General features: G+C 43.9%; 1 protein-coding gene across 1 annotated transcript in view; it reads right to left on the minus strand.

Moving 5' to 3' along the window:
- The window catches only part of LOC124799570 (maltase 2-like), a 121,705-nt gene that overhangs the window by 93,409 nt on the left and 4,201 nt on the right, over window positions 1–24,095 (minus strand). The gene's annotated exons all lie outside the window — the stretch shown is intronic.

Below are 24,095 nucleotides of genomic sequence, written 5' to 3' on the forward strand. Positions count from 1 at the left end.
AAATGCCCTTTCTGTACCAAAACATGGTGCACATGACTTTTCCAGGTATCAAGATTTGCTTAGGCTTAACCTTCGTTGGGGATGAAGTGTGCCTCCATTCCATTGATTGCCGTCTTGTTTCAGGGGTGTCGTACGATACCCAGGTTTCATCCCCCATGACCCTCCGAGAAAGAAAACCATGGCCTTCTTCATTGTAACGTGTCAAAAACTGAATTACACTGCCCATCCGTTGTTTTTTGTGTTGCCCAGTAAAAATTTTGGGTAACCAACGTGATCAAAGTTTTCGAAATTTCAGTTCTTCAGTAATAATTTCATGAATTAGGTGAATGTGAGATTTGCGGAACTTCCATAGTAAGGGCACTAAGTGTAACCTTGCGGTTGTGCTTAATCTTCTCTTCAATTGTGTGAACCAGTTCATCAGTAACCACAGACGGGAGTCCACTTCGTTCTTTATCGTGCACTTGATCACGTCCTTCATTGAACAGTGTGGTGTCACCGCCAGACACCACACTTGCTAGGAGGTAGCCTTTAAATCGGCCGCGGTCCGTTAGTATACGGCGGACCCGCGTGTCGCCACTGTCAGTGATAGCAGACCGAGCGCCACCACACGGCAGGTCTAGAGAGACGTCCTAGCACTCGCCCCAGTTGTACAGCCGACTTTGCTAGCGAAGCTACACTGACCGATACGCTCTCATTTGCCGAGACGATAGTTAGCATAGCCTTCAGCTACGTCATTTGCTATGACCTAGCAAGGCGCTATAGCAATTGATAATTAATATATTGAAGCATGTATCATCAAGAGAGATGTTCTACAACTGCGGATTAAAGTTAAGTATTACATCATCTACGTACTTTATTTGCAATTCTCAAGATATTGTCCTGTTCCAGACCTCACGCCAGTCAGCGTGTAATTAAACGCGTGCATTTCGGCATCCTCTAGAAACACAGTGTTGGCTCTTCTGCCAACACTACAAACAGTCTGCCCATCTTCTAACCATTGAACCATTCTCCGTAAACCTCGCAGATATGCCGATGAATTTCCTTTGGTTTAACTTTCTTTGCATTTAGAAAACGAATTACAGATCTGATTTCACAAGCGGCGGCGTTTTCAATTACGGCTGACATTATAAAGAAGCACTACAAAGCAAACGTCGGCAGGAGCGATCTGAAAATGGCGTACATGTCTTCTCCTTGAGTCAGAGTAACTGCCGTGCTCGGAACTCCGATCGTAGTGCTGCCGCGGATGGAAATAGAAACGGAACTTACTTTGTGGACGACCCTCGTATTTATGTCTGTCCACGTAGTACGCGTATTCACGTGCTGTTGCTGTTATTTACTAAATACTTACATCACAGGGAGAGAGAAAAAAAACTTTGCATTAAGCAATTCATACGAACAAGAATTGCAGTAACTACAAACAGAAACTTCCGTACACGACTTTATAACCACTCTTGGCGTAACAGACGTGTGTCTCGTTGGATTCCAAATGTCGGGTATAATGGAAGTTAGGGCCCCACAAAAAGACTCCTAATCGACCGCAGACATTGAAGTAGGTAATAAGAAATATCAGAATTATGTAAGTAAGAAGAAATAATTCGACAAAGCGGGCTACTGGCAAATTAAATTTGTAAGAGTCTACCGTGTGGCATATCCTAGAAAATATTGTTGTTACGGTCTTTAGCCCAAAGACTGGTTTGATACAGGGTGACAATTATTGAACTATTTGAAAAAAAGCGTAAATTAGTTACAAACTATGGCGTGCACACATTTTATTGAGCATGTAAACGTCACTACAGATATTCGTATTTAGGTTATGTCAAGTTCGATATGCCTGCCATCATTGACGATGATGCGCAGACGAATAGCGAAATTCTGCATGACCCCCTGAAGTGTCGAAGCATCGATGCTGTCGATGACCTCCTGAATCGCTCTTTTCAACTCAGCAATGGTTTTCGTGCTATTGCTGTCCACCTTGTGTTTAATACAGTCTCACAAAAGGTGTCGTATGCGTTTATATCCGGAGAATATGGTGGCCAATCGAGGCTCATGCCAGTGGCCTCTGGGTACCCCAGAGCCAGAATGAGGACCCCTAAGTGCTCCTCCAGGACATCAAACTCTCTGATGCTTCGATGAGGTCAAGCTCCGTTTTGCGTGAACCACATCTTGTCGAAATCAGGGTCGCTTTGGATAATGGGGAAGAAATCAACTTCCAAAACCTTCACGTACAGTTCGGTAGTCACCGTGCCATCAAGGAATATCGCATAGATTATTCCTTGACTGAATACTGCACACCACACAGTCACCCATCGACGGTGAAGAGACTTCTCGATGGCGAAATGCGGATTCTCATCCCCCAAATGCGCCAGTTTTGCTTACTGACGAACCCACCAAATGAAAGCAAACCATGCTAACTCCCATCATGTCCCGCAGCCAACCGTGCAGTTTGAACGTCCTAACGCAAACCGTTCAGAAGTTATGACTATTTTATTTCGTATAGTTCAATAATTGTTAGCCTCTATATGTCCACGTTACTCTATCCTGTGCAGGCATCATAATCTCCTGATAATTACTGCAATCTACATCCATCTGAACCAGCTTGCTGTATTCATCCTTCGGTCTCCTTCTAAAACTATAACTCCCACTCTTCCCTCCATTATCAAACTCTTTCCTTGATATCTACGGATGTCTTCTATCAACTGTAATTTATTTTTTCCCCAGTTAGATTCCTTACTTCCTCGTTATTTACTCGATCTGTCCATCTATCTTCAGCATTCTCCTGTAACACCACATTTCAGAAGCTTCTATTCTCTTCTTGTCTGAACTGCTTATCGCCCATATTGCACTTCTATACAAGCCTACACTGCAGGTAAATGCCTTCAAAATAGACTTCCCAACAATCAAATTTATATCAGACTTTAACAAATTTCGCCTTCTTTGAAATATTTTCCTTGCTGTAGGCAGTCTGCATTTTTTATCCTCTTCACTTCGATCATCGCAATTTATTTCGCTGTCGAGACAACAAGACTCACACACTACTTTTAGTGACTCATTTACTAATTTTATTCTTTCAGCATCGCCTGATTTAATTCGACTACATTCCATTACCCTTGTTTCACTTTTGTTGATGTTCATCTTACAAGCTCTTTTCAAGATACTATCTATTCCATTCAACTGTTCCTCCAATCTTTTATTGTCTCTGACAGAATTACAATGTCATCGGCAAACCTCAAGGTTTTTATTTCTTCTCTCCAAATTCCAATTCCCTCTGCAAATTTTTCCTTGGTTTCATTTACTGCTTAGTCAGTGTACAGATTGAACAGCATCAGGTGTAGGATACAACCCTGACTCAGTCCCTTCTCAACCACTGCTTCCCTTCATGTCCTTCGCCCTGGTTTCTGTACAACTTGTAAATAATCTTTTGTTTTTTTCATTTCCAAAAGTGGTTCAAATGGCTCTGAGCACTATGGGACTTAACATCTATGGTCATCAGTCCCCTAGAACTTAGAACTACTTAAACCTAACTAACCTGAGGACATCACACAACACCCAGTCATCACGAGGCAGAGAAAATCCCTGACCCCGCTGGGAATCGAACCCGGGAACCCGGGCGTGGGAAGCAAGAACGTTACCGCACTTTTTCATTTCATTTCACATCCACTACCTCCAGGATTTCAAAGAGTATGGTCCAGTAAAAATAGTCAAAAGCTTTCTTTAGATCTAGAAATGCTATAAATGTGAATTTCCCTTTGTTTAAAATATCTTCAAAGGTTGACTCTTAGAATCAGTATTGCCTTGCACGGGTTCCCAAACTGATCGTCCCCGAGGTCGGCTTCTACCAGAAATTCCATTCTTCTGTAAATAATTCATGAAATTATTTTGCCACTAGATTTATTAAACTCACAGTTCGTTAATATTGAGACCTGCTAGCTAGTGCCTTTTTAGAATATGAATTATTATTACATTCTTCTAAAAGTCTAAAAGTGTTTCGCATGTCTGGTATATCTTGCACAACTGTTGGAATGATTTTGTCATGGCTGGTTCTCCCTATATTATTTCCCATCTTATCTTCACCTACCTCCTCTTCTGTCTATAATAGTTTCCTCGACTTCTTTTTCCCCTTATGCAAACCCTCTATGTACTCCTTCCACCTTTCGGTTTTCCTTCCTTTGCTTGGTATAGGATTGTCATGTGAGTTCTTGACACCAAACTGCTTCTTCCCTTTTTCCGAAGGTCTCTTTAATTCTGCTAAAGGTGGCATCTGTCTTTCCCGTAGTTATGCTCGCTTCTATATTCTTGTATTACTCGTCCAGCCATTCTCTTTCTTTATCATTTTACACCTCCCTTCCGCCTGCTTCATTTGTTGCTTTTTTATATTTTCTCTTTTTGTCACTCCGCTTCATTTAGACGTCTGTAGTCTCTTTCACCAACTTCATTTGTTGCATTTTTATATTTTCTCCTTTCGTGAATCAAATTCAATATCTCGTGCGTTATCCATACTTCCTTGTAAGCCACATTAACTGCAACTCGCCCTATAGAGGCTATGTACAGAGCTGTTCAGACCAGTGCACAAGCCAAAGTGCACTATCTCCTGCGATGAACGTGAAGATTGGTTTGCTGACAGAGTAAAGTTCAGTGGTTTCCCTTCCTTCAAAAGAATAGATCTTTCAAGTGCAGTGGTGAGATATCATTATAATTTAATGAAAAGTTCAGTAGCCAAAGTCAGACTCTGTGGCACAAGAAATATTTGCGCTTTTTTAAATGTGTTCCGTTTGTTTAAATGCGAAGCAGGTGAGCCTTTATTTTACTACAAATGTTACTGTCATTTTATTCGCCCCTATAATACATAGGCTTATTAACGAAATATATCGATCAGGTAATGAGGGAATGAGAACTGGTGTTGCCAGCGTTCAGTTCATTTGTTGTGCCAAATATATATTTCTCTCGGCTGTGTTGTTCATTATACTGTTCAGTATATGCTACGATCGACATCAGAATCGTAGGATTACAACTTCAAGCACTCTGAGCAATCGAGAATCCAGCTATACTATTCTGTCAAGAAACCAAGAAGATACCAAAACTACAATACTTTATTTTAATGTGTTTGACAGTTTCAGTAGTTATATACGCCACTGTGTTATTCCACTTCATGTAATCTCTTCTTCTACTTCATGTACATCTATTATGTTGAATGTAACTATTTCTACATACATATACAAAACTGCCATTTAAATAGTACTTACTACTATTAAAAACTTAGATTCGGGTGTGGCAAGAGTTTTGTTCATTTTGTCCTCCTCTTCTTCCTCATTCTGTCTCTCCCCACACTCCCCCCCCCCCCCTTCTAATATCTCCCTTCATACACTCCTGGAAATTGAAATAAGAACACCGTGAATTCATTGTTCCAGGAAGGGGAAACTTTATTGACACATTCCTGGGGTCAGATACATCACATGATCACACTGACAGAACCACAGGCACATAGACACAGGCAACAGAGCATGCACAATGTCGGCACTAGTACAGTGTATATCCACCTTTCGCAGCAATGCAGGCTGCTATTCTCCCATGGAGACGATCGTAGAGATGCTGGATGTAGTCCTGTGTAACGGCTTGCCATGCCATTTCCACCTGGCGCCTCAGTTGGACTAGCGTTCGTGCTGGACGTGCAGACCGCGTGAGACGACGCTTCATCCAGTCTGAAACATGCTTAATGGGGGCCAGATCCGGAGATCTTGCTGGCCAGGGTAGTTGACTTTCACCTTCTAGAGCACGTTGGGTGGCACGGGATACATGCGGACGTGCATTGTCCTGTTGGAACAGCAAGTTCCCTTGCCGGTCTAGGAATGGTAGAACGATGGGTTCGATGACGGTTTGGATGTACCGTGCACTATTCAGTGTCCCCTCGACGATCACCAGTGGTGTACGGCCAGTGTAGGAGATCGCTCCCTCCATTCACGCCTGTCGCGACACCACTGGAGGTGGGCTGCACGATGTTGGGGCGTGAGCGGAAGACAGCCTAACGGTGTGCGGGACCGTAGCCCAGCTTCATGGAGACGGTTGCGAATGGTCCTCGCCGATACCCCAGGAGCAACAGTGCCCCTAATTTGCTGGGAAGTGGCGGTGCGGTCCCCTACGGCACTGCGTAGGATCCTACGGTCTTGGCGTGCATCCGTGCGTCGCTGCGGTCTGGTCCCAGGTCGACGGGCACGTGCACCTTCCGCCGACCACTGGCGACAACATCGATGTACTGTGGAGACCTCACGCCCCACGTGTTGAGCAATTCGGCGGTACGTCCACCTGGCCTCCCGCATGCCCACTATACGCCCTCGCTCAAAGTCCGTCAACTGCACATACGGTTCACGTCCACGCTGTCGCGGCATGCTACCAGTGTTAAAGACTGCGATGGAGCTCCGTATGCCACGGCAAACTGGCTGACACTGACGGCGGCGGTGCACAAATGCTGCGCAGCTAGCGCCATTCGACGGCCAACACCGCGGTTCCTGGTGTGTCCGCTGTGCCGTGCGTGTGATCATTGCTTGTACAGCCCTCTCGTAGTGTCCGGAGCAAGTATGGTGGGTCTGACACGCCGGTGTCAATGTGTTCTTTTTTCCATTTCCAGGAGTGTATTTATTTACTGTTTAGCATAAATATTGTAATTATGTTATACTTGCCCTGTCAAAGATGGCATTTGCTCTGATTTTGCATGTTGCTCTCCAAGTTGTTCACCAAAAACCTATACCCTTTGATGACGACAGTCAGCTGTAGTCTGATGATGGTCTAGTGAGCCGAAAGCCGTTCAACTAAATAAATTAGTACGCTCGCTCTTTCCATTCGCCGATATGAATTTGTTCTATCAAGCAGCGAAGGAATAATCAATTAACGCGACAAACTGGTGACGTTACTGAAACACCACTAAATTTTTTATACACACTGTACTCCAATGTTTGGTACATTTTTCTTAGGTCAGAGCTCTTGTACAATCGCTCACGCCACATTTAGCTTCCATATATATAACCTTTCATATAGTAAGTCCACTATATCTACACATAGACCCACGCCAGGAACTCTGCATCTGCAACTGCACTGTACATTCGAGACGCTTAATTATTTAAATATTATATTCCTGTTCATTTTGTAGCTCCGCAGTGTCCACAAGGTGATTCATTTGCCCCTACCTATGAGTTTATACAACCCGCAACACCTTCAAAAACACGTGCATGATTTTCATATGTCCTCGTTCTCTGCTTGCACACTATTAATCCCGCAGAGAAAATGACCAGAACCTTTTTGAAGGAAGTTTGCTGTAATTGAATTTTGTACCGGGATACGTCTTCACTGAAGGCCATGGTGTTTGAGTTATTCAAGAAAAACTTATTTGAAGGTCACTTCTGTACGTGTTTCTTGAATAATTCGAAAACTACGGCAGCTAGCGGAAACGTATCCCAGTACAAAATTTAACTACATTAAGTTTCTTACAAAAAGGTCCTGTACATTTTTTCTGTAGCTCTAATAGTTTGCATACAGCGAGGGACAGACTATGAAGATCGTGCGCGTGGTATTTGAAGATATTGTGGGTGCAAAAAAACCCATAGGTAAGCTCAGCCAATTCAGCCTGTATAACAGCCATTCACTAACTACAGGGGTTTCCTCTGACACTCTCTCTCTCTCTCTCTCTCTCTCTCTCTCACTCTCTCAGCAGTCTTTTTCCCGCATGTGTCCTATAGGTTCATATTGATATCAACGATTGTACAAGACAAATGTTGAAGTTTATCTAAAATACTTGAACATTAACTTGCACCAATAACTCAGAACGAATGATTTTCGGCAAATATAGTTTTTCTTGGGTATGGGGCTTCGCCCGCAAAGTTTGTGAGCGTATTTCTGATGCATTCTGCACGTATGTGTACCGTATGTCAGAACACTGACAATCTCTGAAAGAGGTTTTTCTTTTAGGTCTACAAAGAAATATTCTTGATTTCTTCCACGCCAAGAGAAATCATGATCAAAATCTAGTTATCTGACTTTTAAAGCGTACTGTAGAATTTGAACTGCTTAGAAACTGTCATCAACACGACTGTGATCTTTAGACAGATAATATCACGGTCGGCAAGAGTCACTCGCTATCTCCATGTACTGCCAGACAGCTGTTTCAACCTGCTTATCTTGGACAAACAGATCTGATACTGTGGGTCACCTTGACCGGAGATCTTGTCAATAGTTGTATATGACTTAACTACAAGAATTCCCCAAGCTATCCGTTTCTTGCTGTGTTCGATTGATTTTCTGCTATCATGTATTTAAGTCTCCCCTCACTTAACAGTGGCAATAGAGTCCCATCTAACAAATGTTAGTGAATGGAAGGAATATGACTGAATGTATTTTTTTAGTAGTTTAATGTGATAGGCGGAATGGGCGCGTCCTAGCTGTGTTGCAGGCGGAACGGGGCCTTTTTTTCGGCTCTCCGTATTGTCCTAGAGCCAATCTTTCCTCAGTCCGGAAGTTGGTTTCAGTACCGCAGTACTTTACTAGCTACGGTCTAATGGGAAGAGGTATGCCATCGATTTCCTTCCACGTTCGAATAGACATACCCATCCACTTATAGGGGTACCTACACCTCAATGTGGCTTTTGGACGACGGGACAACTGGACAATTTTCGAATATACAGATCATATTCAGAGGTGAGAGAAGTTTGGGAGTGAGTCAGAAACATAACGAGACCCTAGGAATGAACCCTGGACTTCCGAATTTGCAGTCCTACTCTTTCTATAATTTTGGTAAACATTTTTGGAATACAGTGATCAATATATTATTATATTTTAACTAAAGTTCAGTCTTGATACAACACTTATGTCTCAATAACATGGGTGACCGGTTTCGGTTATATTTATATAACCATCTTCAGACCCATGGCTTCCTTGGAGGATGGTAGGCGGAGCTCTCCTCAGCTGCTACGAAGTTGATCAGTTAAAATTTACTACTCTTTCTATGATTTTATAAGTAGCTTAGCGCACTTACGATACACGTCCGGCCTACATGTCACGTTATTTTATTTCAGTGTTGAAACTCACGTTTCCTGGCTTGAAACATGTTGATCTAAGAAGCTAAAGAAGAACTTCATAAGCCCGCAATGCAGCAAAATCATTTCGTCAGTGGTTATTCTGATTTTCTTCCGAGTAAAGCCGTCTATATTGCTTAACACGTGATGTCCAGTCACATTAGTGTGACCATCTGTCAGAAGCCGCTGCGGGATGCGAAGCAAGAGTGTCAGGGAGGTTCTGCAAGGTACCGAAAGGGACATGGAGACATGTCGACTCTAGTTTCGTGGGCAGCTGCGCTGGGAATCTCTGCTGAGGATCCTTGGTGGCCCCATAGACTCTCGTTTGGGTTTAAATCCTGGGAGTTTGGTGGCCACGAGAGTAGGGCAAACTCATCCTGCTGCTCTTAGGACCACGTACGTACACTGCGAGCTGTGTAACAAGTTACATTGGCCTGCTGGTAGATTCCATCGTGCCAAGGAAAAAGCCGGCCGGTGTGGCCGAACGATTCTAGGCGCTACAGTCTGGAACCGCGCGACCGCTACGGTCGCAGGTTCGAATCCTGCCTCGGGCATGGATGTGTGTGATGTCCTTAGGTTAGTTAGGTTTAAGTAGGTCTAGGTTCTAGAGGACTGATAACCTCAGAAGTTAAGTGCTATAGTGCTCAGAGCCATTTTGAACCAAGGAAAAGGAAACTGCGTGTAGGGTGGACGTGGTCCCCAAGGATAGATGCATGCCTCTGTTGATCCATTGTGCCTCCCAGAATGACGAGATCACCCTGGTAATGCCACGAAATCATTCCCCAGACCACAATGCTCCTTGCTCCGACATGGACCCTTCCGAAGATTGTTGCAGGGTGTTCGATTTCAAACGTTTCAAGCGCGTACATAGAGCATAAAATGGATTCATCTGCAAAGGCCAGCTGTCGCCACTCAGTGGATGTCCTGTTCCGTTACTGGTGTGGAAATTCCAGCCTTCGTCGCTGATAAACAGCAGTCATCATGGAAGCATGAACCAGGCACTTGTTGCGGAGGCCCGTACATAGCAACAGTCGTTGATCGGTCGTTGAGGAGACACTGTTAGTAGCCACACCCATCCGAGCCGTCAGCTGCTCAACAGCTGCATGTCTAGTCGCTCGTACACATCTGCACAGCTGTCGTTTACCCTTATCATCTACGACCAGTGATGCACCACACTCCCCTCGGCGCCGGTTTTGGATAGCGCCATTTTGCCATGCACTGTGCACTTTAACGACGGCGGCAAGTGAACAGTTTAGTCTCTTAGCTGTTTGCTTCCATCCTTAGCCCAAATGCCAGTGAACGATCACGCCCTTTTGGATTCAAATAAATCGCTCCGTTTCCGCATTACAACTACTGCACTGATTTCCGTATCTCCCACCCCGCCCCCATTCCCCACCGATATGCTTTATTATATCCTCCCCTTCTAGTGCTGCCACCTGCCGTCTAGTTAATGATTATTGCACATTGACGTCGAACGCAGGCGGTGGTCACATCAACGTGACTAGATGTGAAGTTGGCCATCAATGAGCAGTACGTGTTCTTTAAATTTTCCGTTAAGCTTGTTGTCCGGAGGCAGTACATCTTCTTTGACTACTTTGTGGGTGGTATCCTCATTATAACTGCATATTTATCTTTGTTCAGTTCAATATTGCCAGACCTTTCGCTTCTTAACAGTCAGTTAACCTCTTTAGCATCAGTTGCGGCCTCAAGATGGTGCACTGAACCACCGAAACTAGTAGCCACACAATAAATGAGATCATAAGGACGGCTGTAGGTGTTTCATTTTCTTACATAAATGAAAGACCGAAGTCCCCCAGGGCTCCGATCACAAGGTTCAAAATGGCTCTGAGCACTATGGGACTTAACATCTGAGGTCATCAGTCCCCTGGAACTTAGAACTACTTAAACCTAACCAACCTAAGGACATCACACACATCTATGCCCGAGGCAGGATTCGAACCTGCGACCGTAGCAGCAGCGCGGTTCCGGACTGAAGCGCCACAACTTATGTCAGTGTTCTACAGTGTCTTGCAGACTGCATGACAGTTTAAGTTGCCCAATCGTTTGGACGACTTTATGGACTGCTGCTTTTGTCTGGCCCGTTGTTTGCTGCCGTACTGGTTCTGCGTCGGAACTATTTCTGAACAGCGTTGCCGGCCAGGTAAACGTGTCACTATGACATCCATAACAGTGTGCCTACGTGGCACAATTCCTCTCAGTCTGGTACTTCCACCCTTCAATAAAAGTAATTCGTTAAACATGCCATCCTGAAAAAAGATATCTTGAAATTTGACAGTTTATGGCTAACTCTAAAGTTATTATGTCTTAAGATTCATGAAAATGTCCTTACATCGATCTAAAGTCCACTCACATTATTCGCATTTTTACTTGAGCTAGCCATTGCACTTTAAGATTCCGTTCAGTTACCGTACAGAAAAATGTAGTCTTTGATCTTGCATGTTATCAAATCACAGAATAGTTACTTCTCGCCCACGGAGGCCACGCCCCGATTCGTACGCCGGCCGCTGTGGTCGAGCGGATCGAGGAGCTTCAGTCCGAAACCACGCGGCTGCTACTGTAGCAGGTTCGAATCCTGACTCGGGCATTGATGTGTGTGATGTCCTTAGGTTAGTTAGGTTTAAGTAGTTCTAAGTATACGTGACCGATGACCTCAGATGTTAAGTCCCATAATGCTTAGAGCCATTTTGAACCGATTCATACTTGTTTACTCTGTCAGCCGATTTCGCAGGGTGACTGCCTTCGCGCTTATTCTGCAGGTCCTAAAAAACGCTCTCAGCTCCCTTGTTGATGGGGTAACCTCGCGCCTCCTGCGAACTTGGGTCCAGCGGAGGTGGGTAATTGCAAAATTCGGTTCACTGTAGCGGTATAGACGTCTGAAGATAACGTACTCACCGGAAAAGACTATAGTGTGTTTCAATTTAGGATTGACAGCCACGAAGGAAGTAATAGTATAAGTCTCACAAGGAAAGCAAGGAGCACATTCAGCCAATCCGATGCGACATTAAGCCCTAACCTGCGGTTGCAACACCACTACCACACAGCTCGCTTCCAATACGGTTCAGAAAACTTGCTGTTCTGTGGCATCGTTCATTGCGAGCTGAGATGCGGTTTGCTTTCATTTCTAACACTATTCCTATTGTATGTTGCGTGTTGTGATGCTTAACCGTCTGATAAGAAAGTACGTCAAATGTTATTTGGTGTAAATTTTCGATGTCGCTTTCGTCGCCAGGGAATTACCAAACGAGGTCAATCGAGAGAAGTAGTTTCCACGTTACGTGCTTACACCATCAACATTTGATCCTGATAATACTCTCAGGCATTCTGTTATTGTTGGTAAGATGCCCACCAAGGCAAATGAAAGGAGAAGGCGATTGGCTTCAACGTAGAAACTGCAAAATAAGTGACATGTTTTACTTGTAACATTTAGTTACACCTTCCAACCACCCCGCCTTAGACATTTTAGCACTGTACCAACTTTTCAGTACCCTCATCACAAAAGACAACCTCCCTTAACATCCGACAATGTTCTATGCCTGAATGTAACTCTTTGTCTGTGCCAATATTTTGTCGCCACAGCCAGCGGTTCATGTGAGCAAAGAGATGAAAATCAGAGGGAGCTATTTCCGGGCTGTATGGTGGGAGACCAAACACTTCCCATCGGAAACGCTGCTGGAACGTCTTTGTTACAGCAGCAGACAGCTCCAGCTACATTACCACAACTTGCTGTCATGCTCGACAGCTGCGTTATGTGGACTGCATGAAATCAGGCGGAAACACTCAGCGAATGACACCTAGCACTTCACATTTCACGGTATGCTCTGTTGTTCTAGGCATCTCTTTTTGCTGACAGTGAGTTCAGAATTGACGAATTCGACGTGAGCAGTCGAGGGGCATACTAGAGACATTGCACAGCACGTCTGCGCAAAGCTTCATTGGATTTTCACTGCAGTTTCAATTTCGAGGCCGATCGTAGCTTGACAAAAAAATAGCTTTCGCACTTCTCCATAAATCAAGGCTTACGACACAGAATTGACGAGCTAGCAAATACACACAGACTGCCACTGTATCATCGCCAGTTCAACCCGACAAAGTTGTTATGCGCCCAAATTAAAGGTTGCAATACTGAAGTACCGAGTGATCAAAAAGTCAGTATAAATTTGAAAACTTAATAAACCACGGAATAATGTAGATAGAGAGGTAAAAATTGACACACATGCTTGCAATGACATGGGGTTTTATTAGAACAGAAAAAAAAACGAAGTTCATAAAATGTCCGACAGATTTCTTGCGCGCGTCGTTTGGTGATGATCGTGTGCTCAGCCGCCACTTTCGTCATGCTTGGCCTCCCAGGCCCCCAGACCTCAGTCCGTGCGTTTATTTGCTTTGGGGTTACCTGAAGTCGCAAGTGTATCGTGATCGACCGACATCTATAGGGATGCTGAAAGACAACGTCCGACTCCAATGCCTCGCCATAATTCCGGACATGCTTAACAGTGCTGTTCACAACATTATTCCTCGACTACATCTATTGTTGAGGAATGATGGTGGACATATTGAGCATTTCCTGTAGAGAACATCATCTTTGCTTTGTCTTACTTTATTATGCTAATTATTGCTATTCTGATCAGGTGGAGCGCCATCTGTCGGACATTTTTTGAACTTTTGTATTCTGATAAGATGAGGCGCCATCTGTCGGACGTTTTTTGTATTTTTCTGGTTCTAATAAAACCCCATGTCATTCCAAGCATGTGTATCAATTTGTACTTCTCTATGTACATTATTCCGTGATTTATACAGTTTTCAAATTTATACTTACTTTTTGATCACCCAGTAGTTTACTTTGTATCACTATTCTTCTTTATTCCACACAGAAAAGTTTCTTCACCTCTGTTAACAGGATTAATTTTTCTTTACGTTACTAATGTGTAGCAGGTTTGATCAGAAAATGTAATAAAGGGTTAATTATAAATGTAACGTTATGATTCCTACAACTGAACCAAACCTGGGACGCTGAGATTTCGACTTGTGAGTGCAATATCATGTGTCACATTCAATTCAAATTATCTCGTGCTAGAGATCTCCGATAGAATTACAGTTTGCAGCAGATGAAAATATAATGCATTTTTAAGATTTCGTTACCATAATATGTTCACTTAAATTCAGTAACAAAAAAGTCTGCCACATAACGAAAATTCTGTAACGTCTTCAGGAAAAGTCTTGCAAACTTTCCGTTTGTGATATTAAACAATTTCTTTGAATGATTCGTGGTATTACACATATGTCAAATCAGCTCTGCCCTTCGTGTGAGCCGGCCGGTATGGCCGAGCGGTTCTAGGCGCTTCAGTCTGAAACCGCGCGATCGCTACGGTCGCAGGTTCGAATCCTGCCTCGGGCATGGATGTGGTGATGTCCTTAGGTTAGTTAGGTATAAGTAGTTCAAAGTTCTAGGGGACTGATGACCTCTGAGGTTAAGCCCCATAGTGCTCAAAGCCATTTGAACCATTTGAGCCTTCGTGTGATCCTGCAAAAGTACCATTCCTGCCTGAATTTTCGACAGAATATTATCGGTAACCCTCCATCCGCTGGCCGACTCTGCTCTTGTCAAACGACCGCCTTCTTGGTTTGAGGTGCACACGTAGGGTACGGTTCGTGGTAGGGTATTCGGTCGGGAGTGCAAGTAACAGTTTTTCAGTGTGTAAACCCACCCCCACCCCCAACCAACCGCCAAATTATAGTGTCCCTTAATTTTTTACTGTCAACCCTCCACCCCGCGCCAACCGCCAAAGTATAACTTTTCGTAAATGTCCCAGAATGTTCTAGACTGTGTGAGAATACAGAATAGTCTAGAATCTTACAGAAGGTACGAGGACGCTCCAGAATGTTCTAGAACTTTCGAGAATTTTCTAGAATGTTCCAGGATATTCACAGATATTCAATTATTCTGTTGTGGTTATGTTTGTTCCAGGTCAGAAGGATATATACAAACCAGCGGAAATACGCTCCTGTTATAGCATAAAAAAAAACGAATATGTTCCTTTTCAAAAGAATCTGACAGGAATGTTGGGCAGCAGCTACCTCAGTCCTCATTCTACCTTCCTCACCAGAAATTCTACCCAGCGAACATATTCGCACTCTTTAAATTCAGAGCATTCTGAATCCTTTTAGCCACTCTCTCTTTGTACGAGGGTTACCAGACAGTAATGCAACCATTTTTTTCCAAGCCGACAACAATGCTACGAATGCGAAACGTTACGTATGTATTATTTGAAGTCTCATGACTGGGCGCGCCAAATTTCCGTCACTTCTGACAGATTGCGTAGTTACATGACAGCTTCAAAACAGTAGGTGATGTAAGTTACCGTGCGGTTCTAGGCGCTTCAGTCTGGAACCGCGTGACCGCTACGGTCGCAGGTTCGAATCCTTCCTCGTGCATGGGTGTGTGTGATGTCCTTAGGTTAGTTAGGTTTAAGTAGTTCTAAGTTCTAGGGGACTGATGACCACAGATGTTAAGTCCCATAGTGCTCAGAGCCATTTGAACCATTTTTTTTATGTACGTTACAAGAGACTTGCCGTCATTGAACTTCTCACTGCAGAGAAAGAAAATGTGGGGAATATTCACAAATGCTTTTGCAAAGTCTATGGAGCATCTGCTGTCGACAGAAGTACAGTTAGTCGCTGGGCACGGAGAGTGACCCCTCAATAGTCGGTTCGGCGGAGCTCTTCTATTGGCATCCGTCGGTGAGACCGTCACCGGCTGTCACACCTGACGTGTTGCAGTGAGATTATGTTGTCATTCGGTTGTTTGGGCAATTAAAGGATTCCATTCGTGGAAGACATTTTGAGGACGATGAAGAGGTGATTGATACAGTGAAGCGCTGCTTCTGCCACCAGGACAAGGGTTGGTACCGACAGGGCATACACGCGCTTGTTTCGCGCTGGAGGAAGGCCATAGAATGGAATGGAGATAACGTGGAAAAATGGGGTGCGTAGATAAAACACCATTCTTTCGTGTGTGTAATTCTCATTACGTTCAATAAAAAATTGTTGTAGAAAAAAATGCGGTATTCACACTCAGCATCTAATTCCCACTGCCACTATGTCTCTTTCCCACTATCTTCTTTCCCTCCTATAGATTTACAGTATTTCCCAGTGCCTCTATCTCCTCACTCACTTACACTGTCTCCTTTCGTTTTTCTTTCCCACTGTCACTGTATCCTCCATACTTCGGCAGCTCAAACAGTCTGGGAGGTCCAACTTATTTTTACTCCTACACCTACGGGTTGAAAATTTATGTCTAAAAGGAGCCCTCCCATATACCTACGTGTTAAAAGTTCGTCGGTCCAGGAGGTTCCAGACCCTAAGATTATGTATGGTGTTCAATCATCTGTCTCTTCTCTCTTTCGATTTTTTTCTAGGTCCACCTCTCTTTCCTTTTTACTGTCACTGTCTCTCATTGACCATCAGTATCTCCTCTCTTTCTGGCTCTCACTACTATTGTCGTGCCACTTTTTCTCTCTCATCATCACTGTCTCCCACTTCCTTTTCTTTCACTGACACTCCCTCTGCCACCGTCACTATGGCCCTGCTACTCTCTTTTAGTACAGAAAAGGGCAAATATATTGGCGTGCCACAATTTTTTGTGAGTAATGATGAATGAAGACTGAGTAAACTGGTAAAGAGGAACATATTCGTCGTTTTTGTACTCCGACATTTTCCGTTGGTTCCCTTCTTTTCCGTGCTGCATCAAGTACGCTGCTTACACAGGATCAATCACCTAGCACTTGCCCCGCAAATACAGTACACAAATTAAAAAGTTTTGCATCACCTCGGTCCTGAGAGTTCCGAAACATGTACAGAAAATTGGAATAGAGATCAACATAAACATCATTTCCGCTCTTTTATTGTTCATGGAAACCACACATTGCATGTTGTACCATCACACAGCGACACCTTCAGAGGTGGTGGTCCAGATTGCTGTACACACCGGTACCTCTGATACCCAGTAGCATGTTCTCTTGCATTGATGCATGCCTGTATTCGTCGTGGCATACTATCCACAAGTTCATGAAGGCATTGTTGGTCCAGATTGTCCCACTCCTCAACAGCGACTCGGCGTAGATCACTCAGAATGGTTGGTGGGTCACGTCGTCCATAAACAGCCCTTTTCAATCTATCCCAGGTACGTTCGAAACGGTTGAGTCTGGAGAACATGCTGGCCACTCTAGTCGAGGGATGTCGTTTTCCTGAAGGAAGTCATTCACAAGATGTGCACTTTGGGGGCGCGAATTGTCGTCCATGAAGACGAATGCCTCGCCAATATGCCGCCGATGACGTTGCACTCTTGGTCGGGAGATGGCATTCACGTACCGTACAGCCGTTGCGGCGCCTTCTTTTTCACCAGCAGCGTACGTCGGTTCCATTTAATGCTACCACAAAACAGCAGGGAACCTCCACCTTGCTGCACTCGTTAGACAGTGTGTCTAAGGCGTTCAGCCTGACCGGGTTGCTCCCAAGGCATATGTTACACTCATCGGTAAAGACAACATGATGCCGATCCTGAGCGGTCCAATCAGCATGTTGGTACGCCCGACTGTACCGCGCTGCATGGTGTCGTGGTTGCAAAGATGGACCTCGCCATAGACGTCGGGCGTGCAGCCTATTGCGCTCAGTTTGAGTCGAAAAACGACGTCCTGTGGCTGCACGAAAAGCATTATTCAACATAGTGGCGTTGCTGTCAGAGTTCTTCCGAGCCATAATCCGTAGGTAGCGGTCACACACTGCAGCAGTAGCCTTGGACGGTCTGAGTGAGGCATGTCATCGACAGTTCCTGTCTCTCTGTACCTCCTCCATGTCCGAACAACATCACTTTGGTTCTCTTCGAGACGCCTGGTCACGTCTCTTGTTGAGAACCCTTCCTGGCACAAAGTAACAATGCGAAAGCAATCGAACCGCGTTATTGACCGTTTAGGCATGGTTGAACTACAGACAACACGAGCCTTCCTGGTGGAATAACCGTAACTGATCGGCTGTCGCGCCCCCTCCGTCTAATAGGTGTTGAGCACACATGGTTGTTTACATCTTTGGGCGGGTTTAGTGACATCTCTGAACAGTCAAATGGACTGTGTCTGTGATACAATATCCACAGTCAACGTCTGTCTGCATGAGTTCTGGGAACCGTGGTGATGTAAAACTTTTTTTGATGTGTGCATTTCGCATATGGAAGGCACTATCGATGCGCGGTTTCCACAGAACTGAATTGTAGGCAAGGGCGCGTATGTGCAGCGAACACTCAGGTTCTGAGACGTGGACGTAAGTGCAGTTTTTTACAACTGTTACCAATTTTTAAACGAGACAGTGTCTACTGGCAGTAAAATCCCAAAAGTTTCATGAATCAGCATGTCAGTGGTGTTTATTGCAGGAAACTAGCGCAAGTAGTTTACGATTTATCGTATTGTAAACACAGTAAACACCGACAGCGAACGCGGTCGGACCGCGATATTGGCCGCCAAGGCATGGTTAAAGTACAGACGATCTCTGTACCTCCTTCCTGCTTAGATGCTAGGCGACAATGTTACGTTTGTTTACACTGTGTTGTTTGTACACTCCGATTGTATACCGACGATCCTGTCACTGATAATGTGATAGTGGACATGGATGCGAAAAAAGCAGACACGCTCATGTTTCATGCTGAGTGTTGGAAGTATGTCGTTCGTTAGTGCACCGTACACGGCGAAAGATATATCAACAGACGTCAACCACTTCAAACAACCACAGGCTATATGAAACGGCGCAGTTCTGGTGCCTGCACTGCAGTTTCCGCTGAAATGCTAGAACGTGTGCAGCAATCGTTGCATGGTAGACTGCAAGCTTGTTTTGGCACAGGTGGTTATCGTTGTGAGCACAGGCTTTGAGGGTATACTGATTCTTTACGTGTCAGGCCCCACAGAGGTACTGCGTTCACCTTTGTCCGTCTTTCTTTAGTCCTAGGCCATGCCCCGTTTAGCAACACGTCACCTCCGGAGACGTGATACTGTCATTAGGTATTACTTCATTGAAATATTTGTGCCTTTTTAAAATAAATACACATTTGGAACTCATAACACTCTGTACGGGCCGCAAAGGCGCACCCGTGTCTACCATTCCAATCTGCGAAATCCGTATATCGATGACGCCATCCATTAACGAAATATTTGCGTTGCAGATTTCAGTTGATTCACACAGTATTAAGGGGATTCTACAAGCCAGTGAAGTTTTGACAGTTTTTTTATGTACTTCGTCGCATTTATATACTTTGACACATATGTTGTTGTGGTCTTCAGTCCCGAGACTGATTTGATGCAGCTCTCCATGCTCCTCTATCCTGCGCAAGCTTCTTCATCTCCCAGTACCTACTGCAATCTACATCCTTCTGAATCTGCTTGGTGTATTCATCTCTTGGTCTCCCTCTACGATTTTTACCCTCCACGCTGCCCTCCAATACTAAATTGGCGATTCCTTGATGCCTCAGAACATATCCTACCAACCGATCCCTTCTTCTGGTCAAGTTGTGCCACAAACTTCTCTTCCCCCCAATCCTATTCAACACCTCCTCATTAGTTATGTGATCTACGGATCTAATCTTCAGCATTCATCTGTAGCACCACATTTCGAAAGCTTCTATTCTTTTCTTGTCTAAACTATTTATCGTCCATGTTTCACTTCCATACATGGGTACACTCCATACAAATAATTTCAGAAACGACTTCCTGACACTTAAATCTATACTCGATGTTAACAAATTTCTCTTCTTCAGAAACGCTTTCCTTCCCATTGCACAGTCTACATTTTATATCCTCTCTACTTCGACCATAATCAGTTATTTTGCTCCCCAAATAGCAAAACTCCTTTACTACTTTAAGTGTCTCACTTCCTAATCTAATACCCTTTACATCACCCGGCTTAATTCGACTACATTCCATTATCCTCGTTTTGCTTTTGTTGATGTTCATTTTATATCCTCCCTTCAAGACACTATCCATTCCATTCAAGTGCTCTTCCAAGTCCTTTGCTGTCTCTGACAGCATTACAATGTCATCGGTGAACCTCAAAGTTTTTATTTCTTCTCCATGGATTTTATTACCTACTCCGAATTTTTCTTTTGTTTCCTTCACTGCTTGCTCTATATACAGATTGAATAACATCTGGGAGAGGCTACAACCCTGTCTTACTCCCTTCCCAACAAGTGCTTCCCTTTCATGCCCCCCAACTCTTATAACTGCCATTTGGTTTCTATACAAATTGTAAATAGCCTTTTGCTCCCTGTATTTTACCCCTGCCACCTTCATAATTTGAAAGAGAGTATTCCAGTCAACATTGTCAAGAGCTTTCTCTAAGTCTACAAATGCTAGAAACGTGGGTTTGCCTTTCCTTAATCTAGCTTCTAAGATAAGCCGTAGGGTCAGTATTGCCTCACGTGTTCCAATATTTCTACGGAATCCAAACTGATCTTCCCCAAGATCGGCTTCTACTAGTTTTTCCATTCGTCTGTAAAGAATTCGCGTTAGTATTTTGCAGCCGTGACTTATTAAACTGATAGTTCGGTAATTTTCACATCTGTCAACACCTGCTTTCTTTGGGATTAGAATTATTATATTCTTTTTGAAGTCTGAGGGTATTTCACCTGTCTCATACATCTTGCTCACCAGATAGTAGAGTTTTGTCAGGACTGGCTCTCCCAACGCCGTCGGTAGTTCTAATGGAATGTTGATTACTCCCGGGGCCTTCTTTCGACTCAGGTCTTTCAGTGCTCTGTCAAACTCTTCACGTAGTATCGTATCTCCCATTTCATCTTCATCTACATCCTCTTCCATTTCCATAATATTGTCCTCAAGTACATCGCCCTTGTATAGACCCTCTATATACTCCTTCCACCTTTCTGCTTTCCCTTCTTTGCTTAGAACAGGGTTTCCATCTGAGCTCTTGATATTCATACAAGTGGTTCTCTTTTCTCCAAAGGTCTCTTTAATTTTCCTGTAGGCAATATCTATCTTACCCCTAGTGAGATAGGCCTCTACATCCTTACATTTATCCTCTAGCCATCCCTGCTTAGCCATTTTGCACTTCCTGACGATCTCATTTTTGAGACGTTTGTACTCCTTTTTGCCTGCTTCATTTACTACATTTTTATATTTTCTCCTTTCATCAATTGAATTCAATATTTCTTCTGTTACCCAAGGATTTCTACTAGCCCTCGTCTTTTTACCTACTTGATCCTCTGCTGCCTTCACTACTTCATCCCTCAAAGCTACCCATTCTTCTTCTACTGTATTTCTTTCCCCCATTCCTGCCATTTGTTCTCTTACGCTCTCCCTGAAACTCTGTACAACCTCTGGTTTAGTCAGTTTATCCAGGTCCCATCTCCTTAAATTCCCACCTTTTCGCAGTTTCTTCAGTTTTAATCTACAGTTCTTAACCAATAGATTGTGGTCAGAGTCCACATCTGCCCCTGGAAACGTCTTACAATTTAAAACCTGGTTCCTAAATCTCTGTCTTACCGTTATATAATCTATCTGATACCATTTAGTATCTCCAGGCTTCTTCCATGTATACAACCTTCTTTTATGATTCTTGAACACATATAAACAACAAATAAGTATGCGTAATTTAAGGTTAACACACAATCGTCTGCTTTAAATTTTTTCTGGATATTTTACTCATCGATCGCAATTCATTGAAGGCTCCCGGCTTATGATTTGCGTATTAAGAAAAACACCATCAGAAATATTTGACTGAACTTGCAGTCTTTCCATTATGTAAAAACATAATTTTGGCTGTCATTTTAAGTCATCTTCAGTCATGTTAAGAACTTTTTTAGCCCATTTTTGTCACTGCAGTACCACTTTGGGCATATCTGTATAGGCGTGAAGCGCCTATTATACACAGACAACGCGTCATATAATCTTATTGGTGAAAGAAATTCTCACTAAAAACATTGTTTTGTGGCCTCAGAAACCTTGCGGTGATCCAGAACTCTTGCCATGTCTTCACTACGTCGTTTAAAACTATATTAACGCCTCAGACGGGATATTACATGCATACTTTACGTGCATAAGTACGGTAACTTTGAACCTCTAAATCTCAGTAATAATATCAATAAAAGTTGCAAGGTTCCCTAGAACTTCATCTTAAGAACATATGGGAAAAAGTTCGACGATTTGTCATTAATACGAATTACACAAGTGGCCATATCCACAACTGGTACTTTTGACACCCAAAATCATGGTTTTTCGGATGTATCTTTATAATGGATACAGATTTTTGAACATGACGTTTCTAGATGAATGTCTAAAGAATATACAGTTAAAATTTGGGCCATGTGCTTTGGTTAGTCATTTAGATAATAGCGGCCCACGGTGCAAAGACAGCTAAAACCTGACTCTTGCTGTTTTCTGCCTAAGTTCGGCAACTTTCATCATCTGGATCTCGTAACAGTTAATGAAATAGAAAAACTTTTCGAAGTTCTCTGAGAATATCATCTTTAGAGTATATAGCAGAAATTTCGACGATCTGTTATGTATAGAAATTGTAGAAGTAGCCATCCCAACAATTGGTACTTTCTGTACTCAAAAGTCCTAGATTCTCGGGGTTTTTTCAGGAATCACCCATAAATAAATGGTGCTTTTACACTTTGTGAGCCGGCCGTTGTGGCCATGCGGTTCTAGGCGCTTCAGTCCGGAACCGCGCGACTGCTGTGGTCGCAGGTGCGAATCCTGCCTCGGGCATGGATGTGTGTGATGTCCTTTGGTTAGTTAGGTTTAAGTAGTCCTCAGTTCTAGGGGACTGATGACCTCAGATGTTAAGTCCCATAGTGCTCAGAGCCATTTGAACCATTTGAACACTACGTGATCAAAAGTATCCGGACACCCCCTAAAACATACGTTTTTCATATGAGGCGCATTGTGCTGCCAATTACTGCCAGGTGCTCCATATGAGCGACCTCTGCTGTCATTAAACATCGTGACTGAGCAGAATGGGGCACTCTGCTGAACTCACAGACTTCGAACGTGGTCTGATGCATAGGTGTCACTTGTGTCATACGTCTGTACGTGAGATTTCCACATTCCTAAATATACCTAGGTACACTCTTTTCCGATATGATAGTGAAGTGGAAACGTGAAGGGACACGTACAGCACAAAAGGGTACAGGCCGTTCTCGTCTGTTGACTGACAGAGACCGCCGACAGTTCAAATGGTTCAAATGGCTCTGAGCACTATGGGACTTAACATCTGTGGTCATCAGTCCCTTAGAACTTAGAACTACTTAAACCTAACTAACCTAAGGACATCACACACATCCAAGCCCGAGGCAGGATTCGAACCTGCGACCGTAGCAGTCGCGCGGCTCCGGACTGAGCGCCTAGACCACCGACAGTTGAAGAGGGTCGTAATGTGTAATAGGCAGACATCTATCCAGACCATCACACAGGAATTTCAAACTGCATCAGGATCGACTGCAGGTTATTATGACAGTTAGGAGGTGGGAAAACTTTAATTTCATGGCCGAGAGGCTGCTCATAAGCCACACATCACGCAGGTAAATGCCAAACGACGCCTCGCTTGGTGTAAGCAGCATAAACATTGAACGATTGAACAGTGGAAAAACGTTATGTGAAGTGACGAATCACCGTACACAATGTGGCGATCCGATGGCAGGGTGTGGGTATGGCGAATGCCCGGTGAACATCATTTGCCATCATGTGTAGTGTCAACAGTAAAATTCGGAGGCGGTGGTGTTACGGTGTTACAGTGTGGTTGTATTTTTCATGTAGGACGCTTGCACCCCTTGTTGTTTTGCGAGGCACTGTCACAGCACAGGCCTATATTGATGTTTTAAGCACCTTCTTGCTTCCCGCTGTTGAAGAGCAATTCGGGTATGGGGACTGCATCTTTCAACATGATCTAGCACCTGTTCATAAAGCACGGCCTGTGGTGGAGTGGTTACATGACAATAACATCCCTGTAATGGACTGGCCTGCACAG

Source organism: Schistocerca piceifrons, chromosome 1 (assembly GCF_021461385.2).
Source record: "Schistocerca piceifrons isolate TAMUIC-IGC-003096 chromosome 1, iqSchPice1.1, whole genome shotgun sequence".
In the NCBI taxonomy this organism is placed as follows: domain Eukaryota; kingdom Metazoa; phylum Arthropoda; class Insecta; order Orthoptera; family Acrididae; genus Schistocerca; species Schistocerca piceifrons.